The following is a 23,992-nucleotide window of genomic DNA, read 5'->3' on the forward strand; positions in this document are numbered from 1 at the left end:
TATTGAACAGAATTGAGTAATCAATAAACTGCTGAGGACTAACCTAAGTTGCACAATATGTATTACTTGAGCACTTTTTGTGTTAGTTTGTTTTTTTGATGCAGAATCAAGCTGAACTTCAAGCTGAGATTATTTCATAAGAGATTCTACAAATGTATGACACCATTGAGTCTAGATAAAAGCAGAGATGAATAGTTGAATGGATTTCTATTTTCAGCAGAGAGAGTTGAGACAAAGTGTATCAAGTTAAATAGCTGTAGCAGGTGAAAAGGTGAACTTTAATAAACAGGGTATAAATTGAGATTCTGGTTCACTTCATTATTTAGAATGGTTGCATTATAGCAAAGTTGTACAATCATTGGTACCTTTTGATTCTTTCCCATTAACAGTCGTCTTCCAGCTCTGCTCCAGATTACAGACTTGGAACTGACCACATTTTCTGGGGTGTTGTGGGAAAGAGATGAAAATTCCAAAAGCCAGTGTTCTGTTTAAGTGATCGTTACGATGAAATTTGTTTGCTCTTTGCTTCACTATTGAAGTTAATGAAGGAGCTGTGATAAAGATCATTTATAAGAAAAATGAGGTGCATTGCAGCCTGATTTTTGTTATTCCAGGGAATTTGTATGTTATATGCAGAATGAAACTGATCTTATTGTGCAAGAGATGCATCTTTTCTTCATTGTAAAAAAAGCTGTACAAGGTTTAAGAAATGATGATGAGCAGTATCTCTTGTGCTCTACAGATAGCATTAATCAAAATGAAGTTACAAAAATAAAAACATGATGGATTCAATGTACCAGTCAAAGTGAATCCAAGCCCAGTTGAATGTTTGGTTACAGGTCTACCTGCAGTGAATGTCCTTAAGAACCAATATCAAAGAAATTAGATTTTTTTCCACTTTAACCCATCAAGTTGTACCAACCCTATTGTGGTGTTCGGTGAAGTAGAAGTATCTATTTTTTGTATTACACAGAATTATTGTTTTAAATTTCACATTCCATTGAAACACAACAACTATCATTGAGCTGATAAAGAATAATCTATGCTCCTCAAATAAATTCTAAAAGCAGTACATGAGGATTATAATTTCAATCAGATGGAAGAATTGCCACTGATAGTGAGAGGAAATTTCTTGAGCTTTGCATTTCAGGATTTGGTTTGTCATCTTTTTCTACTGTTTCATAATTATTGTTTCCGGTTTTTGGGTTTAACTAAGAAAGCCTGAAAACCGAATCCAAAACTTTGTGGTCAGGGTAAATTTTGACAACACAGATAAAACACATGAGATATATGAAAAGGGCTATTTTCACCTTGAGATTTCTGGAACAGACTGGCAGCAGGAGCTCTCCTTAGAGCCGATTTTTTTTCTCCTTTGTATCTGGGGATTGCTTTGTGCCTGGGTACAAAGCACAAGAAAATAATGGGGAGAGAGGATGATCTGTTTCCCCTCCCTTTTACGTCGTGTAGAGGTTTCTTGGAGAGCCCTGGGGGAGGAAAGGCAGAGCTGATACGTTCCAAGAAAGCACAACAATGAGGCAGGAGAGAGCATAATCGGGCCCCCCATCTCACTTTCCTCTCCCAGCACCAGAATGACGCCCATTTTCAGGAGTGTCCAGAAGAAGTGGTCTTTAGGCCCAGCGTCCAGCCTCTTTTAGATCAGAAAATGGAGCCTGGAAAAAGGTAACTTCCTTTCATTTACAAATAACGAACACCATCCGAAGGCCTTCTAACTGCTGTTTTTAGTCAGGGCGCCGGAGGGTCTACAGCCGACGGCCATTGCCGTGGTTGCCACCAGTTGTAGGATTTCCACCACTTTCCAGGCGCAAAGCCCTTCCAAGGGTGTGCCTGCGTCGGAGCATCTGGCATAGATTAATGACCTGAACCTAGCAATCCTGGCGGGTTCCGTTCATGTCAGGTAGAGTGCACTTCAGATTCACCCCGTCTCACTAGACCCCAGGTACCGGAAGGTGGAGGAGGAAAAAAATCGGCCCTCATAAGTCCATCCTTGTGATTTTTAAAATTTTAACTAACTTCTGCCTGCACAGTTGCACCAATAAACTCATGACCATGAGATTCATCCTCACATTTCCTTTTGCAGGTTAATTGCATGTCCACTCACTGACTTTTCTATGTAGAGATTCACCTGAGATCCAAAGCTCTGGGCGATAAGACTCTGGAATATATATTTTATCGCTGAGGATACATGAGGTGATAAAATCTTAATTTGCAATATTACTGTACAGCAAATACCATTTGCACTGGAATCACTGCAACCAATATATCTGAACACTTATACTCATATCAGAGTTAAGAACCTATCTAATAGAAAAATGGGACTGGTCCAAGCCAGATGCCCCTTGCTGAGGCAATGACTAGATTCAAAAGGAAATGTTAGGATGGAAAAAATGTTGCTCATAAATTCACATTTGATATGATGCAGCCTGCAGTTAGTTTGATGTTGCTGAAATATGCCCAAACATATGATGAGTATTAGCCCGAAGTAATTTCAGATCGATGTGGATATAATAGAAATTTAATATATGATGTCCAGATTGCCATGGCAAATGATAAAACCCTAGAGAAAGCCAAGCAATTGCTGTACTTTGTACATTCACAGACTAAGGTAATAGAGGGCTGAGAAAGGGAGATGTGTCTTTCTTTATTCTAATTTGATTTTTTTAAAAGTACGCTGGATTTTGAAAGCAAACAAAGCCTTTTTTTTTATTCGTTCATGGGATGTGGGTGTCACTGGCGAGGCCGGCATTTGTTGCCCATCCCTAATTGCCCTTGAGAAGGTGGTGGTGAGCCGCCTTCTTGAACCGCTGCAGTCCATGTGGTGAAGGTTCTCCCACAGTGCTGTTAGGAAGGGAGTTCCAGGATTTTGAGCCAGCGACGATGAAGGAACGGCGATATATTTCCAAGTTGGGATGGTGTGTGACTTGGAGGGGAACGTGCAGGTGGTGTTGTTCCCATGTACCTAGTGCTCTTGTCCTTCGAGGTGGTAGAGGTCACGGGTTTGGGAGGTGCTGTCGAAGAAGCCTTAGCCAGTTGCTGCAGTGCATCCTATGGATGGTACACACTGCAGCCACTGTGCGCCGGTGGTGAAGGGAGTGAATGTTTAGGGTGGTGGATGGGGTGCCAATCAAGCGGGCTGCTTTGTCCTGGATGGTGTTGAGCTTCTTGAGTGTTGTTGGAGCTGCACTCATCCAGGCAAGTGGAGAGTATTCCATCACACTCCTGACTTGTGCCTTGTAGATGATGGCAAGGCTTTGGGGAGTCAGGAGGTGAGTCACTCGCTGCAGAATACCCAGCCTCTGACCTGCTCTTGTAGCCACAGTATTTATGTGGCTGGTCCAGTTAAGTTTCTGGTCAATGGTGACCTCCAGGATGTTGATGGTGGAAGATTGGGCGATGGTAATGCCGTTGAATGTCAAGGGGAGGTGGTTAGACTCTCTCTTGTTGGAGATGGTCATTGCCTGGCACTTATCTGGCGCGAATGTTACTTGCCACTTATCAGCCCAAGCCTGGATGTTGTCCAGGTCTTGCTGCATGCGGGCTCGGACTGCTTCATTATCTGAGGGGTTGCGAATGGAACTGAACACTGTGCAATCATCAGCGAACATCCCCATTTCTGACCTTATGATGGAGGGAAGGTCATTGATGAAGCAGCTGAAGATGTTTGGGCCTAGGACACTGCCTTGAGGAACTCCTGCAGCATTGTCCTGGGGCTGAGATGATTGTCCTCCAACAACCACTACCATCTTCCTTTGTGCTAGGTATGACTCCAGCCACTGGAGAGTTTTCCCCCTGATTCCCATTGACTTCAATTTTACTTGGGCTCCTTGGTGCCACACTCGGTCAAATGCTGCCTTGATGTCAAGGGCGGTCACTCTCACCTCACCTCTGGAATTCAGCTCTTTTGTCCATGTTTGGACCAAGGCTGTAATGAGGTCTGGAGCCGATTGGTCCTGGCGGAACCCAAACTGAGCATCGGTGAGCAGGTTATTGGTGAGTAAGTGCCGCTTGATAGCACTGTCGATGACACCTTCCATCACTTTGCTGATGATTGAGAGTAGACTGATGGGGCAGTAATTGGCCGGATTGGATTTGTCCTGCTTTTTGTGGACAGGACATACCTGGGCAATTTTCCACATTGTCGGGTAGATGCCAGTGTTGTAGCTGTACTGGAACAGCTTGGCTAGAGGCGCAGCTAGTTCTGGCGCACAAGGCTTCAGCACTACAGCCGGGATGTTGTCGGGGCCCATAGCCTTTGCTGTATCCAGTGCACTCAGCTATTTCTTGATATCACGTGGAGTGAATCGAATTGGCTGAAGACTGGCTTCTGTGATGGTGGGGATATCGGAAGACAGCCTAGATGGATCATCCACTCGGCACTTCTGGCTGAAGATGGTTGCAAACCCTTCAGCCTTGTCTTTTGCACTCACATGCTGGACTCCGCCATCGTTGAGGATGGGGATGTTTACAGAACCTCCTCCTCCCGTTAGTTGTTTAATTGTCCACCACCATTCACGACTGGATGTGGCAGGACTGCAGAGCTTTGATCTGATCCGTTGGTTGTGGAATCGCTTAGCTCTGTCTATAGCATGTTGCTTCCGCTGTTTAGCATGTATGTAGTCCTGAGTTGTAGCTTCACCAGGTTGGCACCTCATTTTTAGGTATGCCTGGTGCTGCTCCTGGCATGCTCTTCTACACTCTTCATTGAACCAGGGTTGATCCCCTGGCTTGTTGGTAATGGTAGAGTGAGGAATATGCCGGGCCATGAGGTTACAGATTGTGCTGGAATACAATTCTGCTGCTGATGGCCCACAGCGCCTCATGGATGTCCTGTTTTGAGCTACGAGATCTGTTCTGAATCTATCCCATTTAGCACGGTAGTAGTGCCACACAACACGTTGGATGGTGTCCTCAGTGCGAAGAAGGGACTTCATCTCCACGAGGACTGTGCAGTGGTCACTCCTACCAATACTGTCGTGGACAGATGCAGCTGTGACAGGTAGATTGGTGAGGACAAGGTCAAGTAAGTTTTTCCCTCGTGTTGGTTCGCTCACCACCTGCCGCAGGCCCAGTCTATTTTTGAGGGAAATAGATAGGAAAGGAGGAGAGAAGGGAACCTAGTTGAAGGAAAGGGGACATCTGGCCTTCAGGCACCTACCCTTGGGCTTGGGCTATTGCTGTGAACATTGTTTGTTTGTCGATCAAAGGTCTGAAGGAGATGAGAGTGGAATTGGATATTATGGTTAAGTTGCTCACATGGCTGGTATTGGGCTTAGTAGGAGAGACAGAGAATGGAGACCTGCTAGAAGAGATGAATAAAGAACATATTGAAGAAGTATGGGTGGGTGAAGAGACTGACAGAGGAGTCAGGGTTTGGTTACAGTGAAAAAGGCAGGAAGAATATTGGAGTAATGCAGAAACCAACAGTGGCAAATGGGTTTTGGATAATATTGAGGTGTTAGGAAAAGCAAGAGAATTGAGGAAATGTCAGAGCAGCTTGGTGGAATAAGGAGAAAAGGCATGTTATAGTAGGGGATTCATGGATGTGACTTGTTGACAATTATTTTTGTCATAAAGATAAAGTTAAGAGGGTAGTGATTTGTGTACAGGAGGCCAAGTGTGGGAAAGGAGCTGCTGGCAGAATTAACAACATCAGAAGCATTAAGACTTGCTCAAAAATAGATTTAGGCGTATTGCCTGGAACGTGCAAGATAAGGGTTGAATGGCTGCACTTTGTGAGTGAATAGAAGCATTTGGAAGAGACGGAGGGGCGAAAAATTTGGGATTGGGTGCCTTCTCTTCCCCGCCCCCCCACCCCGTGCAGATGAGGTCCGAAGAGCTCTGATTATTGGGCCTCGTTAAACTGAAGACAGTGCTGCGGGAGGAGGCCGCAAGTTTATGCTGCAAGTTTATGACAGGTAAGTGATGGGGTTGGGTTTGAGGGGGGAGCGATCGGGGCCTCGGGGAGGGCGACATCGGCTGTCAAGGTGGGAGACGTAGGATGTCGGGGCCAGGGCCTGGAGGTCAGGGATCACAGGTTTGGCAGTGTTCAGGATGGTGATTGTGGTAAGTGGGAAAAATCCTACCTGGCAGACCTCCTTGACTCTTTGAAGATGTTATAGGTGTTGATTTAGACTTTCAGAAAGATTTTGAAAAAAATCCATGTGAAAGGTTTCTAATTAAAGCAAAAGCCTCAATAATTCAATGTAGAGCATGGGACTGGATAAGAAACATGGAACTACTTAAAGAATAAAAAAGCAGTGTCAGACTCGGGAAGAAATTTGCTGGTGGCACTAAATTAGGGAAAGCAGAAGAACTAGAGGAAAGGGAGCTGGGAATAATAGTGGACATGTCTCTTTAACTATCCAGATAATGTGGTGAAGCAATTAAAAAGCTAATAGAATGCTAGGATATATAGGCAGAACAGTATCCTAAAGAGCTGATTTTCTGTTAAAGGCACAAATGTGGGTGTTCTAGCCCATGGTGCAGGCTTGCTTGCGGCTACAGCTCAGAGGGTGGGCTGCAACAAATTTTCCAACAAAAGTCCGACCCTAATTTGAATGGGCTACTGGCATAGGAAAAGTTTTACCCGTAGGACACTTGACCGGGGAATGGAAAATCCAGCAAGGCAGTGGCTCTCAAAGCACTGCACCTCACCTTTAAAGGGGAGTTGTGATGGTATCAGAACAGTTGGCTACTTGTACAGTGGAGACATGTGGGCAGTATAGCCACTTTTGGTATGAAGAGTTGGAGGTCCTGCTGTGGAAAGTGCGCCAAAGGAGAGTGGCCCAATTTCGGACTGAAGGGGCACATTCCAATAAAAGCGTAGGTGGCTGCTGTGTACAGTGAGATTGCTGACTGATTTAGTGCAGTCCTGGCTCCAAATGAGAAAGAAGTTCTCAGATGCCACCCAAACAGTTATTAAGTACAAGCCCTATTTTTTGATGTTACCCATGGAATCGACATGAAGATCCTTAATGCCAGCTACAACGCCCTGGCACTCTAGAGAACTCTGCCACCCCAGTGAAGGCTGAGAACATTGTTCAATTGATGCCGCCTTTCCAAAGTGTTTGTCATATGCTTGATATCGGTGTACACTGTAGATTGTCTGATGTGGCAGATGTCTTCTTTGGTGGACTGGAAGAATGCGGTGGCATGAAAGCTTTATGCTATGGTAGCCTTTCCTTCCATGAGAAGACCTCCCTGTTCCAGATGTACCTGTAGATTATCCTGCAGCAGGTGATACAACTCTGTGGCAGCCACACTTGTATAGCAGAGGCAGTGAAGACAGGTCAGCTGACATGTCCAGGTAGGTGTGGGGGGATCTGTACCCATGGTTCCCATGATAGTGACACATACGGACCAAACATCTCAAGTGTCATTGCATCTGCATTTGTTGGTCCCTTATGTCCTCCACATCATCATCACGCCAAAAGGAATTCCCATCTTTGCAACTTTGTACAGTGTGAAAATGCTAACAGCAGCCAATAATAATGAAGGAAAGCAGTGGCAAGAAAAAGCACAAAAAGTTTAAAGATGAAGGGAATCCTGGGCAAAACCAGCCAGTGAATGGAGCAAAATGTAATTAAAAAGGCAGAAGAAAGCTTAAATTTCCATGGGAGGAGTTCCGATCTTCTGCTGTCACTTTGGCGGAAGATCCTTGGAAATGCCGGAAAAATGGTCTGGTATTCTAGTTAATGATACACTCTGATTATAATCAGCAAGCTAGTTTGCTTTCCAAAAAATGGTGGGACTACCTGAATGAGGTCCGTGAGAAGTTCAAACATCTGTTGTCTTCGGTTTCATTCGAGATTTTCCTAGCAATCATAGTATGGTCCAGAGTTGCAAGTAACCAGGCTGAGTTGAATTGACCTTTCACAGGGAAAAGATCCTAAGTGTAGAGTTTAACTGCTTTGAAGGGAGAATTGGTTGGGAGGGACAGATAGGATTGTACTACTTACGCACTAATCTCACTGATTCCCTAATCCTTCACACATCATCCAGCCCTTTCTACTCTTGCTGATAATTCACCAGCTTCCCTCAGATTGCATGTCCTTAGAACTCATAATCTCAGATCCTCTTGCAATGCAATGGCTGAATTAATTACACTTGACCTCCTTCATGCCCTTTAAATATTTAATGAAAATCTTGTTTCTTTTATTCTTCAAAGACACAAGGAGTTTTAACTCCCTCTGCCCAGCAGAAACCGAGCAGTACAGGAGTTAAAATTCAAGCAATATGCTTACCGCTCTTTTACAGCCCCATAGGCATTTTAATGCTGCTGTTTTCTTGTACGGGTGAGGCTTCCATCTGACTTGGCGGGAGCATCAAGAATACTTGTAAATTGACATCCTATAATGTGCATAAAACCTGAAGATATTTTAACGCTGTACTGGGCGTAGAGTCCACCACAGATGCACTGCTCTACAAAACCTGGCAGGCAAGAAGCAGAGGCCTTTACAGGTAAGTGTAAAAATTATTTCTGTGGGGCCAGGAAGAATGGGAGTGTTTCTCTGGGCTCCACAAAGAAAGTTTGGGCCGCTGCCAACCCGGGCTCCTCCCCTTTCCGTGTTCGCGAAACCATCCCTCCCCCTCCCCATGATGGAGTTGGGATGTCTCCAGGCCACCTGATATTCGCCAGTCGGAACCCAGCGAGCTGCCTCTGGACACTTGTTCGCCACCTCTATGTAAATGGACCGGGCCTCTCGCAGGATCGCGAGAGAAGCTGGCCCATGCGTCCCCCCAGCCAAACCACCTGGGAATTAAAGTTCCCCCTACAGTTTCTTCATGTTTATCCCAAGTGGAGTTTTTTTTTGTGTTTTTGTTTTATTTCCTTGCAGAATTTCCCCATTAACTTTTCTTTCCTTCTCTCTATTTCTGTTGATTCTTTGTTGGAGTACAGTTCAGCCAGGACAGAGCATCTTTTGGCACCTTATTGATGTGTGAGTGTTGTAGGTGAAATCACAGCGAACTTGATTCTGTCCTCACCCAATATCCAAACACACAAGGGGTCATTAGATAGTAATCAGCAGTAGGAACTCTGCCAATGTTCCCTAGAATTTTACAGCTCAGAAGGAGGGCCATTCCACCCATCATGCCTGTGCCAGCTCTCTGATAAAACTATCCACTTAGTCCCTCCCAATACCCCTTGATTTTCTTTTTCAAATATTTATTCACTTGCCTTTTAAAAGCTGTTATATATTCTGCTTCCACCACTTTTTAGTCGGTCCTCGGTACCTTCCTCATTTTAAAAAAAATTCTTCTAACTTCTCCCTTCACTCTTTTGATGATGATCTTAAATTTATGCTCTTCTTTCATGCTAAACACTTACTTGTCCCTTAACAGCTCTATATAAATCTCAAGCTTGTTCAAGACTTGAATACTACTCCTGTATCTTGGGTGGCTCTTGCGGTGCCTGTGTACTCCTGGGCAAGATACAAAAACAAACTCATCATCCGATATATCTTTCTCTCATCTCTAGCCTTTAACCTCTCACTCCCTTTATTGTCTTTATTTTATTGGGAGGACCTCTGAATTTTCCCCTCTCATTCCATTAAGCTCCAAATGCACCATTCTACATGTTTACCCTCCTCTCTACCTCCCCATTTTTTTGAACTAAAGTCTCCTACTCTAACTCATTCTTTCCCAGGACTTCAAACTTTAAAAGTGCTTCAGTCTGTCCTTCCTCTCACAGTCATCGGGCTTTTTAAAATCTAAGCTTACTGTCACCAAATCATTACTCTTGATTTAACTTCACTCTTATTTTACTTTTTTAACCTTGGGTTTTATCCTTGTTTTCTCAAAATGAAGGTGAATGAGAACCTCTAAGATGAGGCTTTTAAATTGCACACCAGATTTCACACTTCAGAGGGTTCAACTATGTTACAGAAACTAAATAATGTGAAAAAGGAGAAAGCTAATCATTTAATGAAGGACTCTTCTGACCTGGAGACAAAAATTTAAGCTCTGACCTCAATTTAGATTACTTTCCCACAGGCAGTACTTCATCAATTTCCGTAAAGAAACATGAGCTAAACAACAAAACCATTTGACAACCCCAAACCAATCCTTGAGCAACGATACAGGGGATCTGCTAGTAAGTGAATAACACATCATCTTTATTCTGCTATTCCTTAGCGAGTAAAACCTGGCCCATTTCTCTTCACCAACAGTATTGTAAGTCTTCAAAGTCTCCTCTTCCACTTGCCACACAGCTGTGATCTGGAATTTAATAGAACTGACTAAGTGCCTATCGGAAACCACTAATGTCAATGGACGGAAAATCACGGGCACGTACTCAGTATTTTCAAATACCTCCAGTAGGCATGGACTCGTAAAATCTACCGTATACTGTGATCATTAATCAGGTGGAAAAGGAGGATCCTTTTACCTTTGTTAACATTCTTTTTAATATCCCATTCTGAGAAGAGAATAGTCATTTATATTTCATAATCAGTTCATTTAAATAACTTCAAAATCCTTAACCTAATTCATTTTCATAATTAAATTTCAAAACTTTTCACCTTCCTTGGAAAGAAAGCTCCTTCAAAAGTGGGCAGGCTCGGAACATCAGCCACTCATCTGTGGTGCATCACCCAAATAACTTGCAAACAAATTTTAAAGAATTTTCACCAAACCTGCCAACAGGCTTCCTCTCATCATTGTCAAGGTTCCTTTCATAAGTATTAAGGATGACAACTGTCATAATATTTCATTGTGTATCTATAAACATTCTACAATTAAAATTCTCAATTTTTTGACTTAATCATAGAATAATACAGCATAGAAAGAGACCATCCGGCTCATCGTGCCTGTGCCGGCTCTTTGAAAGAGCTATCCAATTAGTCCCAATTCCCTGCCCTTTCCCCATAGGTCTGCAAATTTTTCCCCTTCAAGTATTTATCCAGTTCTCTTTTGAAAGTTGTTATTAAGCCTGCTTCCACCACTCTTTCAGGCAGTGCATTCCAGATCATCGTAACTCACTGGGTAAAAAAAATTCTCCTAATCTTGCCTCTGGCTCTTTTGCCAATTACCTTAATTCTGTGTCCTCTGGTTACCAGTCCTTCTGCCACTGCAAACCGTTTCTCATTTACTCTATCAAAACCCTTTATGATTTTGAACACCTCTATTAAATCTCCCCTTAACCTTCTCTGCTCTAAGGAGAACAACCCCAGCTTCTCTCGTCTTTCCACGTAACTAAAGTCCCACATCCCTGATACCATTCTAGTATTCCTCCTCTGCACCCTCTCTCAGGCCTTGACACCTTCCTAAAGTGTGGTGCTCAGAATTGGACACAATACTCCACATGGGGCCTGACAAGTGTTTTATAAAGGTTTAGCATAACTTCCTTGCTTTTGTACTCTGCCTCTGTTTATGAAGCCAATGATCCTGTATGCTTTTTTAACACCTTCATAGATTTCTGAACGTACACCCCCAGGCCCCTCTGTTCCTATACCCCTTTTAAAATTGTACCATTTCATTTATATTGCCTCTCCTCATTCTTCCTATCAACATGCATCACTTCACACTTCTCTGCGTTGAATTTCACCTGCCTTGTGTCTGCCCATTTCACCAGTCTGTCTATGTCCTCCTGCAGTCTGTTACTATCATCCTCGCTGTTTACTACATTCCCGAGTTTCTTATCATCTGCAGTCGTTGAAATCATACCCTGTATACCCAAGTCCAGGTCATTAATATATGTCAAAAAGAGCAGAGGTCCTAATACTGACCCCTAGGGAACACCACTGTATACTTCCCTCCAGTCTGAAAAACAACCGTTCACCACTACTCTCTGCTTTCTGTCTCTTAACCAATTTCATATTCACACTGCCACTGCCTCTTTAATCCCATGGGCTTCAGTTTTGCTAACAAGTCTATTATGTGGTACTTTATCAAACGCCTTTTGAAAGTCCATATACACATCAACTGCACTACCTTCATCAACCCTCTCCGTTACTTCATCAAAGAACTCAATCAAGTTAGTCAAACACTTAAGTATAACAAGATCTGACAAAACATTTAATAGGATGTTTTCCCATTACACTCTTGATTCCTTTTAATTTTAGGCAAACCAGAAACAATACATTGGTAGATCTAAGCAACAATAATACCGAATTGTATTTAGTTAAAGGTTCTGAAATTACACTGGTATACACTAGGATAAAATTACAAACTCTAAATACATTAGTCTGAAATTTCTGTCCCTGCTATTTTAATGGAGGCATAACAAATGGATTAACACCTCATAACAGAGGAAATTCAGACAAATTAGTGTTTGTAAATTAGTATCCCACAGTGATATTCATGAACTTGTACTTAGCTTCTTGGTATTTAATTTTTATCCTTTTTAAAAAAAAATATTTCATAACTTTGTGTATGTGTATCCTTTTGTCTGAGGGTGTATCTGCACGTGTCTGTGTATCTGTGTGCATGTATATGTGTTTAACTACTGATTAAGCCCCATAAAAGTTCTGCTAAAATTGTACATTAAGTGCCTATCCATAATGGTATTAGAAAATTCACACCTAAAAATTATGTGCAACTGTTAAAATAACACTGTTTTTTGTAATTAAATATTTGAAATCCATTTGCACCAGGAAGAAACTAGAAAGCCTGGCTCTTAACTTCCTTTGACATTTACAGGTATTTGCATAATTGTTTCTTGTGATGTTTTAGACCTTTTTGAATCACTTTTACAATCTTCTCTGTAAACCCTTTTAATGAGATTTTTGGGACTATTACCAATAGTTGTGTTTTCTAGTGCTACAACAATACTATTCTCTTCATTTCAGGTCATCTAATACATACTATAAACTTAATTCCAAAACCAGCACTCCAGATGGCTGAAGGCAGGCATCTGAGCTTTTATCAATTTGTATTTGAATTTCCCTAAGCTGTTCTCACATTGTTACACAGAGCTTGTGCCCTGTGGACATACCCTGCTTAGTACTATACTCATCCATTCCTCTCCCCATTGTTAGCAGTTTGTTGCAATGAATCTATCCAGTAAGACTGAAATAGTTCATTTGTTTTACTATTTTCTTCAGCCAGTAAGGCATTTAAATATCTTTTGGAATCCGCATAGTTGCCTGTGAATAATTTAAATTGAGTTTTGAGTTTGTTTTTTTCCAGGAAGTTGGCAGTTTAAAACCAAGTGTCAAAGCTTTGCCTTACTCATTACAGAAGAGAAAGGGCTCTCAGCAGAAGGATAGAATTTATGCCTAATCATCTGTTTAAATTAAAATTGATTGTAACATTTTAGGGACTGAAAATGATTACTTGATCCTTCTGGTGTTTTCACCTGGTGGAAGGTATCAAAATATGTCAGTTGATTTAAAGATAGTGGCTTTTGATTTGATCAATTATCCAATTATTGATCACCAAAAATTGTGAATCATGGATTGATTCAACTAGAGGATAGATTGCTTTTGGTTAAAAGTTATTACTGTAATAGATATTTTAATAAAAGTCATAATGAAATGGAAATAAACAGGTGTGGTGCTGAGCTATGTGCAGATCTAATAAGGAAGGAAATTACATACGAGCTCTCTTCCAATGCCATTCTTTGTTCCATTTTAGGGTGACACTAGACTTTTCTTGCCTGACTCCAACTAAAAGGATGCATGGAAATCAGCTGTTGAGTGATGTGTTGGAGCACCCTGGGGTGTTAGCAGTTTGACTTTTCTTTTCCTCACAGGGAAGGGGAAGGGCAACTGTGGATTCTAAAGCAACTCGGCACCTTGAGCGCCTTGAGATTGAGTTTACCGAGTTATCACGCTTGCCTGGTTTAGTTATTGCCTCATTGCTTGAATGCCTGATGCTGGGTAATCTCAAAAAAAAAAGGAACCAAAATTATTCTTAGTAACTGAAAGCGGACAAGATTTTTTTTAAAAATTGGTTAAATGTGCTGTTGGCTGTTGGAGGGTGAATGATGTATGTTGGCGGATTTGCAACAGTTGCTTGGTTGGTAGATTATGACTGTTAGTTTTGCACCTTAGACTATAATCCCAGAAGATCACCTGGTTGAGAGGGTACATTTGAGCCTTGACAACTGAGCAATCCATCACTAGATTAGTGATCAACTTAAATTGTGTATCTTGCCTGTTTTAGGGTATGGGTGAAGTTAATATTGTTTCCAAATGCACCTGAATTGCTTCAATAAATCACAGCTGTCACTGTAAAACATTTTATTATTTACCACTGCAGTACATTATTTTTATGCTTTATAGCCTTAAGATGCTCTAGGCTATTTTTTCCCCTGTGAATTCTAAAGCATCATAAACTGTTGAAGAACATTTGATCAGGCAGTGCAAACGTATTTTCTGGAAAAAAAAGGTCACTGATATGACTAAGGAATTTCCATTTCTATTTTACTTTTTCTATTTAGATCTTAAGATTGTATTAAAATAAAACAGAAAGGTAGAATCTGCCAGTGAATTGTATAAGGCTGCTGTCTCAACCTCCCAGATTCATTGTGGTCCTGACTCTGCTTCGGACCGGACTCCCAAGTTGCGCTATTATTTTCACATCAGTTTTTACATTTATTAGGTGCATATTGACTCAAAAGCAGCAGTATAACTTGGAAACAATTTTACAACACCAAGTTATAGTCCAGCAATTTTATTTTAAATTTACAAGCTTTCGGAGATTTTCTCCTTCCTCAGGTAAATGAGGAAGGAGAAAATCTCCGAAAGCTTGTGAATTTAAAATAAAATTGCTGGACTATAACTTGGTGTTGTAAAATTGTTTACAATTGTCAACCCCAGTCCATCACCGGCATCTCCACAGTATAACTTGGAAGTCAGGTTCTGATCTAACCCCTGACAAAGCTTAGGGGGAGGTGTAGAAAGGGATGTGAGATCATCTTCTGCTGATGGTCTTACACCATTTGGCTTTGTACTGAGTACAGTGTAACTCCAGCCAGTTGTGAAGTTGTGCTTTAAAAGTGCCAAACCAGCTTATTGGATCCCTGAGTGCTTTGAGCTTAGTGTGGAATGTTTTTGATGATTTGAAAAAATTAACCGGCCAAGGATCGGAGGTCAGCGCACACATGCATGGACAGGCACAGAGCTCTTTTATTGAAATTATTGCAATCTGCAGTAAAGTGCAGCCAACAGTGTAACTCTGGTCTGCTGGATGAACATCTCTCTCTACATACGTCAGTCTCAGACCAAAGTCTGCAATATAATTGCAGCCCAACACTTGCAATCTCAAACCTTTGCTTTGTCTTGACAGAGTGACTGAGTACTTGGGTAGGTATCAGTTGATCAAAGAGAGTCAATATGTATTTGTAAAAGGTAGGTCATGTCTGATTAATCGAGTTGGTCAGGGACAGGAGGATGTGCCTGCGAGTCAGGCAGGTATGGGGACCCAGGATGCAGTGATGGAGGAGCCTCAGCCCTTGACCTTGTCCAACAGGTACTTGCTACCTGTATGGATGAGGGCAAAGACTGTAGGGAGGATGGGCAAACTGACCATGGCACCATGGTACACGAGGCCATTCAAGTGGGGGGAGTAAAATGGAATCTGGTAGTGGTAGGAGATAATATAGTCAGGGGGATAGATACTGTTCTCTGCAGTCGTGATCGGGAGTCCCGAAGGCTGTGTTGTCTGCCCGGTGCCAGGGCTAAGGACGTCTCCTTGCGGCTGGAAAAGAACTTAGACCATGGTGGGGGAGGACCCAGTTGTCATGGTCCACGTAGGAACCAACGACACAGGTAGAACTAGGAATGAGGTTCTGTTGAGGGAGTTTGAGGAGCTGGGACCAAATTTAAAAGTAGAACCTCAAAGGTAATAATCTCTAGATTACTACCTAAGCCACGCACAAATTGGCATCGGGACACACAGATTAGATGGTTAAATGCGTGGCTGAAAGAATGGTGTGGGAAGCAGAGGTTTCAATTCATGGGGCACTAGCACCAGTACTGGGGAAAGAGGGAGCTGTTCCGTTGGGACGGGCTCCACTTAAACCGGGCTGGGACCAGTGTCCCAATGAATCGAATAACTAGGGCGGTAGATAGGGCTTTAAACTAATAAGAGGGGGGAAAGGTTCAGGTAAGGGTAATTTTATCAATCTAAAAAGAAAAGTTAAGGCTGTAGGCCAGAGCAGCGATTTGGGTAAAAACAAGCAGAGTGTGTCAGGAAGGGACAGAGAGTTTAACAAACGTAACAGGGCATTAGTGACTAAGGTCACATGATGGAAAAAAAATAAAAAGTTAAAATTAAAGGCACTGTATCTGAATGCACGAAGCATTCGTAACAAGATAGATGAATTAACAACACAAATAGAGATAAATGGGTTTGACCTAATAGCCATTACTGAGACGTGGTTGCAGGGTGACCAAGGTTGGGAACTAAATATTCCAGGGTATTTGACTTTTAGAAAAGATAGACAAAATGGAAAAGTGGGGTTGGGTAGCTCTGATAATAAAGGATAATTGTAAACAATTTTACAACACCAAGTTATAGTCCAGCAATTTTATTTTAAATTCACAAGCTTTCAGAGACTTCCTCCTTCCTCAGGCAAATGTTTGCCTGAGGAAGGAGGAAGTCTCCGAAAGCTTGTGAATTTAAAATAAAATTGCTGGACTATAACTTGGTGTTGTAAAATTGTTTACAATTGTCAACCCCAGTCCATCACCGGCATCTCCACAATAAAGGATAAGATAAAGAGAGTACTGAGAAAGGATCTTAGCTCAGAAAATCAGGATGGGTGGAGCCAAGAAATAACAAAGGGCAGAAGACACTGGTGGGAGTAGTTTACAGGCCCTCTAACAATAGTTATAGTGTTGGACAGAGAATAAATCAGGAAATTAGAGGAGCATGAAACAAGGGTAATACAATAATCATGGGGGACTTCAATTTTCATATAGACTGGGCAAACCAAGTTGGCAAAAGTAATTTGGAGGACAAGTTCATGGAATGCATCCGCGACAGTTTTCTAAAACAATATGTCGAGGAACCAACTAGGGAACAGGCTATTTTAGATCTAGTATTGTGTAATGAGACAAGATTAATTAGTAATCTTATAATAAGGGGACACTACAGATAAAGTGAAAACTAGAAGGCATAAGGTGACTAACCCAGCATCAAAGCTGAAGGTCAGGCTAGGGTGTGTGGCCCAACTAAGAGTTCTATATACAAATGCACCGAGTATAAAGAATAAATTAAATGAACTACAGGTTCAAATTCAAATTGGAGGGTATGACATGATAGCTATTACTGAGACATGGCTGCAGGACGGTCAGGATTGGGAACTAAATATACCGGGTTATAAGGTCTACAGGAAAGATAGGGAAAATGGAAGAGAGGGAGGAGTAGCCTTAATGATTAGAGATGAAATCACTTCAATGACAATGGAGGATATAATGAGAGGTAAGCAGCCAACAGAGACCTTATGGGTTGAATTGAGAAATAGGAAAGGATCTAAGACTATAGTGGGAGTTGTGTATAGGACCCCTGGCAGCAGCTCTGAAGTGCTAGATTGTATAAATGCAGAGATTAGACAAGCGTGTAAGAAAGCCATAGTGGTCTTAATGGGGGACTTTAACCTTCACATAGATTGGGAAAAGCAGACTAGCAACTGTCAGAAAGGTAGTGAATTTCTTGAGTGTGTCCGGGATGGTTTTCTACAGCAGTATGTCCGAGAGGCAACAAGGGGGCAAGCCATACTAGATTTAGTAATGAGTAATGAACCAGATTTAGTTAACGGCTTAACTGTATGCGAACATCTATCCAATAGCGATCATAACATGATCGAGTTCAATGTAGTATTTGAAAGGGAAAAAAGTGAGTCGGCTGCTAAGATTCTAGATTTGGGTAAGGCCGACTTCAATGGGATGAGACAGAGACTGTCCACAGTAAACTGGGCAAATCTGTTAATGGGTAAAACGACTGACGATCAGTGGAAAATGTTTAAAGAAACATTTAACGTGATACAGAATCGGTTTATACCCCTGAGGGGCAAGAACTCTACTTGCCATAACAAACAGCCATAGACAACTAAAGAGGTAAGGGACAGTATAAGACATAAGGAAAGGGTATATAAAAAGGCAAAAAATGGCACAGATCCTGGCGAATGGGAAAGATACAAAGATCAACAAAGGGTCACAAAACAGAGAGTAAGAGCTACAAAAAGAGAGTATGAAAAGAAACTTACAAGGAATATCAAAACCAATACGAAGAACTTTTATAGTTACATTAGGAAAAAGAGGGTGGTCAGGAGCAGTGTTGGCCCCTTAAAAACTGAAAGTGGGGATATTGTCATTGACAATGGGGAAATGGCGGACATGTTGAACGATTACTTTGCGTCAGTATTTATAGTAGAAAAAGAGGATAGCATGCCGGAAATCCCAAGAAAACTAATATTGAATCGGGGACAGGGACTCAATAAAATTAACATAAGTAAAGCAACAGTAATGAAGAAAATAATAGCACTAAAGAGTGACAAATCCCCAGGACCAGATGGTTTCCATTCCAGGGTTTTAAAGGAAGTAGGTGAGCACATTGCGGATGCACTAACTATAATCTTTCAAAGTTCTCTAGATTCAGGAACTGTCCCTCTAGATTGGAAAATTGCACATGTCACTCTGCTTTTTAAGAAAGGAGAGTGAGGGAAACTAGGGAATTATCGACCAGTTAGCATAACATCTGTTGTGGGGAAAATGCTGGAGTCTATAATTAAGGATAGGGTGACTGAACACCTCGAGAATTTTCAGTTAATCAGAGAGAGCCAGCATGGATTTGTGAAAGGTAGGTCGTGCCTGACAAACCTGATTGAATTTTTTTTGAAGAGGTAACTAAAGTAGTGGACAGGGGAATGTCAATGGATGTTATTTATATGGATTTCCAGAAGGCATTTGATAAGGTCCCACATAAGAGACTGTTAGCTAAGATAGAAGCCTATGGAATTGAGGGAAAAGTACGGACTTGGTTAGGAAGTTAGCTGAGCGAAAGGCAACAGAGAGTAGGGATAATGGTTAGGTACTCACATTGGCAGGATGTGACTAGTGGAGTCCTGCAGGGATCTGTCTTGGGGCCTCAATTATTCACAATATTTATTAACGTCTTGGATGAAGGCATAGAAAGTCTCATATCTAAGTTTGCCGATGACACAAAGATTGTAAGCCGTGTAGATGAAAACATAAAATTACAAAGCAATATTGATAGATTAGGTGAATGGGCAAAACTGTGGCAAATGGAATTCAATGTAGACAAATGTGAGGTCATCCACTTTAGATCAAAAAAGGATAGAACAGGGTACTTTCTAAATGGTAAAAAGTTAAAAACAGTAGATGTCCAAAGGGACCTAGGGGTTCAGGTACATAGATCATTGAAGTGTCCATGAACAGGTGCAGAAAATAATCAAGAAGGCTAATGGAATGCTTGCCTTTATATCTAGAGGACTAGAGTGCAAGGGGGCAGACGTTATGCTGCAGCTATACAGAACCCTGGTTAGACCGCACCTGGAGTACTGTGAGCAGTTCTGGGCACCACACCTTCGGAAGGACATATTGGCCTTGGAGGGAGTGCAGCATAGGTTTACTAGAATGATACCCGAACTTCAAGGGTTAAGTTACGAGGAGAGATTACACAAATTGGGGTTGTATTCTCTGGAGTTTCGAAGGTTAAGGGGTGATCTGATCGAAGTTTAGAAAATATTAAGGGGAACAGATAGGGTGGATAGAGAGAAACTATTTCCGCTGGTTGGGGATTCTAGGAGTAGGGGGCACAGTCTAAAAATTAGAGCCAGACCTTTCAGGAGTGAGATTAGAAAACATTTCTACACACAAAGGGTGGTAGAAGTTTGGAACTCTCTTCCGCAAACAGCAATTGATACTAGCTCAATTGCTAAATTTAAATCTGAGATAGATAGCTTTTTGGCAATTAAGGGATATGGGCCAAAGGCGGGTATATGGAGTTAGATCACAGATCAACCATGATCTTATCAAATGGTGGAGCAGGCACGAGGGGCTGAATGGCCTACTCCTGTTCCTATGTTCCTCTGGGGGAGAGTAATCAAAATATGATAGAATTTCATATTGAGTTTGAGAGTGATGTAGTTAAGTCTGAGACTAGGGTCTTAAATTTAAACAAGGCCAATTATGTAGATATGAGGGGCGAGTTGGCTAAGGTAGATTGGCAAATTAGATTAAAAGATACGACGGTAGATAAGCAATAGCGCACATTCAAAGAATTAGTTCATAATTCCGAACAAATATACATTCCCTTGAGGAATAAAAACTCCACAGGAAAAGTGATCCAACTGTAGCTAATTAGAGAAGTTAAGTATAGTATTAGACTAAAAGAAGAGGCTTACAATGCCAAAAAGTAGTAAACTTGAGGATTGGGAGAATTTTAGAAACCAGCAAAGGATGACCAAAAAATGATAGAGGGAGAAAATTGAATATGAGAGTAAACTAGCAAGAAATATAAAAACAGATTGTAAGAGCTTCTATGAGTATATAAAAAGGAAGAGATTAGCGAAAGTTACCGTGGGTCCCTTACAGGCATAGGCAGGAGAAATTATAATGGGGTTTAAGGAAATGGTAGAGATGTTAAACAAATATTTTGTATCCGTCTTCACAGTGGAAGACACAAAAAACATACCGAAAATAGTGGGGAACCAAGGGTCTAATGAGAGTGAAGAACTCAGGATACCAGGGCTTTAAAGGTTAAATTATGAGGACAGGTTGCATAATCCTGGCTTTTATTCATTTGAGTTTAGAAGGTTGACGGGTGATCTAATCGAGGTATTTAAAACGATTAAGGTATTCAATAGGATAGATACAAAGAAACTATTTCCTCTGGTGGGGAAATCCAGAACAATGGGGAAGAATCTTAAAATTAGAGCTAGGCCATTTATGAGTGAAATCAGGAAGCACTTTTTCACGCGAAGGGTAGTGGCAATCTGGAACATCCTTCCCCAAAAGGCTATGGATCCTCGGACAATTGAAATTTTCAAGACTCAGATTTTTGTTAGATAAGAATATCAAGGGATATGGAACAAAGGCAGGTAAATGGATTTGAGGTACAGATCAGCCATGAATTGAATGGTAGAACAGGCTCAAGGGGCTGAATGGCCTACTCCTGTTTCTACTTTTTTTTGATGTGGAGATGCCGGTGATGGACTGGGGTGGACAAATGTAAGTAATCTTACAACACCAGGTTATAGTCCAACAATTTTATTTTAAAATCACAAGCTTTCAGAGATTATCTCCTTCGTCAGGTGAGTAATGAATGAGAGGTTCTCAAATCGCATATCTTATATTAGGCTGGGACACCATCACACCAATCAAAGGTGTCGTTGGTGTTCAGACAGGTTAGCCACGGAAAACAGTAGATCCCAGTATGCTGAATACACAATGTGTCAAATTACACAGACAGAGAGAAAGATACCCGAAAGGCAGAGAGAGAGAGAATTTCCAGTTGTATTAAAAACAGATAACTTTTTTTTCCCTGCTGGTGGGGTTACGTGTAGCGTGACATGAACCCAAGATCCCGGTTGAGGCCGTCCTCATGGGTGCGGAACTTGGCTATCAATTTCTGCTCGACGATTTTGCGTTGTCGTGTGTCTCGAAGGCCGCCTTGGAGAACGCTTACCCGAAGATCGGTGGCTGAATGTCCTTGACTGCTAAAGTGTTCCCCGACTGGGAGGGAACCCTCCTGTCTGGCGATTGTTGCGCGGTGGCAAAAGCTACAAAAGAACCTTGGGTCAAAACATAAAGTGCTACAGCTGTAATAATGTACAATAATATCTTCTATATTTAACTTTGTAGTATCTCAATCATCTGACCTATTGAGTAAATTGAAAATTATCCAGTTCGTAAAATTATCCAATTTTACCAGTGTAAGCCACTTCAGTGACCGGAATGAATTTTGAGATTGGTGAATTTTTTGGATTCTGTTGAAAAACTGTTCACAATTTAGTCTGCCTTTAGTATAAATAAAAGCAGTGGCAATGCACACTATCAAAATCTAGACAATTTTTACAGGTTTTTGATTGATGTGCATGTCCTTGTGAGGTCATGGGATCAGCCGTGGTAGCTAATTTAGAACTATTAAGTTGTGCAGCAGATGGACTAAGGTGGTAGTCAATCCATCATCCAAGCAAGGGAGTAAACCGCTAGGCTGTCATTACTGAGAATCTCAGCAATAAGAGCTTCACAAGCTTAGGGGTCTATATTTAGCAAGCAGCAGGCACATTTTGTAGCCTTGGCAATGATTCAACCAGTGGAGCTAGATGAGCAGGAATCGTCACACTGCAGTGAAAAGATGGATAATACAGCATGAAGCACAATGTGTTTAAACTTCAACGAAACTCTAATTCTTTTGTTGATCATAATCACCCAAACAGGCAGGTAATATTGTATGGCTGTTCATTTCTCTTTCAACAAATCTGACAAGAAATGGGAAGCGCCAGGTGATGGTCTGGTTGACACTGATTATGATATTCAGTTAGGCAGAACAAGCACCTCAATTGACATATGATGAATGAAGCAGTGCTCATTACTTCCATCAGTACTCAGCAATCTCCTTTCTGTCTCATTAATACCTGTATATTGTTAGATATAACATGTATTGAAGCATTGGGTTGTGGCATTTTAGTTGAGGCTTAAAACAGTTGTCAGGAACTCTGGTCGATGGGGTGACACAATCCACGTTTGTGTAACTGTATTCATTAATTGTGATACAGATGGTCGGGTTCTCAACCAAGCAACACCTAGTTTAATTAGTTGATTTATCTGCATGTTCTTGTCTGCTGTTCACATCAGGCACAAAAAGAACATTGTGAGATTTAGCATTTTGCCAGCCTTTGTTATGTTGATTAAATAAGTCATTTTTGGTTAATATTACAGAGAAAGGGCTAACCTACAAATATGAAAAAGTTGCATCATAGTGGAAAAAATCATGAATAAATAGAATATCCTTTTTTGTTGTAAAAACCCTGCCCTGATAGCAGAGGGTGCTCTGTGGAATCCATAAAATCACTAAGCACTCCAGTAGGCGTGGCACAATGTCTCCTGGGCTTCTTACTGTGTGTCCTAAACTCTCCCTCCTTGTGACGGTGGTACAATCAGCATTGGAGCATTCATCTGCACTGGTCCTGACCTGGAAGGCCTGGTGTTTGTACACACCTTTCCAGCAATTATGCTACAACAGAGAATCATATCACTTCTATGACAATACAGGATGAGACATTGAGATTGTTTCTTTTAGCTCTGCAAATGAAGTGGCGAAAAAAAGAAGTTACTGAAGATTGAAACGGTTTATCCTAGTGTGCTTATTCATCAGCAGCGGCCGATCAAAAGCTATTTTTCTTTTCTGAGTTAGCGTTTCAGAGTAGGAAACCAGAATGAAAGAAAACAGCAACTATTTCTGTAACATTGCTATATGGTTAATGCCATGCTTTCATGTTAATTCAGAAGCATTTAGCATTTCAAACCTCAGCAAGAGAAAGACTCCACCACAAACCTCAGTGCTGCTAAAGCATTTCTGCACTGACTCGCCACCAGCTGCCTCACGTTCGGTCACAAGCACGGGAGTCTCCTGCTCATAGGACCACACATACACACAGGATCTGCTCATGTGCAGAAGGCATTTGTCCTGCAGGATTCAGGGACAACCTCAGGGCATTGTGAGAATCCCGAGCTGAATTTTGTCAACAAACAATATGGACACTACATGGGAAATGTTGACTGTCAGTATGAAAAGTTGATGATTGGTATCATTATTCTCCAGATTGGTGTCTAGGGAGTTGGCGTCTAATATGAAAATGAGCTTTCTCATCTCCGTGATCCTGTTCCCTTTTCAAAATCTACTTGAAGCACTTCAAATAATGACTCTCATTAAACAATTTCAATGAGCCTGTATTTCACCAATAGACTCATTTGTTTTTGATTTCAGTAGAACTGTTGCCTACATGTTCAAAATATGTTTTATGAATTAAACATTAAAAATGAAAAGTTTCATAAATTAT

At 41.4% G+C, this 23,992-nt stretch overlaps 1 protein-coding gene and 1 long non-coding RNA gene across 19 annotated transcripts in view; one reads left to right on the plus strand and one right to left on the minus strand.

The window, feature by feature from the left end:
• Positions 1–23,992, plus strand: part of LOC137318255 (cAMP-regulated phosphoprotein 21-like) — a 455,290-nt gene that overhangs the window by 402,452 nt on the left and 28,846 nt on the right. The gene's annotated exons all lie outside the window — the stretch shown is intronic.
• The window catches only part of LOC137318391 (uncharacterized), a 301,286-nt gene continuing 298,613 nt past the window's right edge, over positions 21,320–23,992 (minus strand). Inside the window, exon 4 of the long non-coding RNA XR_010961876.1 lies at positions 21,320–21,721. This is a non-coding gene — a long non-coding RNA (uncharacterized lncRNA). The remainder of the gene's footprint in view (positions 21,722–23,992) is intronic.

Source organism: Heptranchias perlo, chromosome 3 (assembly GCF_035084215.1).
Source record: "Heptranchias perlo isolate sHepPer1 chromosome 3, sHepPer1.hap1, whole genome shotgun sequence".
NCBI classification, from domain to species: Eukaryota; Metazoa; Chordata; class Chondrichthyes; order Hexanchiformes; family Hexanchidae; genus Heptranchias; species Heptranchias perlo.